Source organism: Sorex fumeus, unplaced genomic scaffold (genome assembly GCF_029834395.1).
Source record: "Sorex fumeus unplaced genomic scaffold, SorFum_2.1 ptg000058l, whole genome shotgun sequence".
NCBI lineage: Eukaryota > Metazoa > Chordata > Mammalia > Eulipotyphla > Soricidae > Sorex > Sorex fumeus.
The window spans coordinates 4,961,221-4,962,015 of record NW_026606115.1 but is presented as its reverse complement, the minus strand read 5'-3'; positions in this window follow the sequence as shown (position 1 = coordinate 4,962,015).

Genomic DNA, 795 nt, shown 5'->3' with positions numbered 1-795 from the left:
AATATATCCCGGAGATGAAAAATGTACTGTAGAAATGATATCTGCACTTTGTGTATTTATTGCAGTACTATTTATAATAGACAGAATCTGGAAAAAACCTGAGTGCCTGAGAACAAATGACTGGTTAAAGAAAGTCTGATATATCTACACAATGGAATACTATGCAGCTGTTAGAAAAGATTAATTCATGAAAGTTGCATATTAGTGGATCTACAGGGAGAGTATCATGATAAGTGAAATGAGTCAGAGAGACAGGGACAGACATAGAATGACTGCACTCATTTGTGGAATATAAAGTAACATAATGGAAGCCTAACACCCAAGGTTAGTAGAGATAAGGGCCAGGAGGGTGCTCCATTGCTTGAAAGTCGGCCTTACATTCTGGGGCGAAAGGCAGTGAGATATAGAAGGAAACACCAAGTAAAGGATGCTTTAGAGAGCCTGCTCAGGATGGAAGATGTGCGCTGAAAGTAGACTATGGACTGAACATGATGGAACTTAGTACCCGTATTGCAAACATAATACCCCAAAGAATAGAGAAAGTGTGTAAAAGGGAAAGTGTCTGCCACAGGGGCAAGGGGGGATGGGGGTGGTGGGAGGGATACTGGGAACATTGGTGGTGGAGAATAGGCACTGTTGGAGGGATGAAAACTCCATAATTGTATGACTGAAACGTAATCATGAAAGTTCGTAATTCTGTAACTGTATCTCACGGTGGTTCATTAAAACAATTTTTAAAAAGTGTCCCCTTGTGAAAGGGAATATGGTTAGCTAAACAGTGCTTTCACCCTGCCA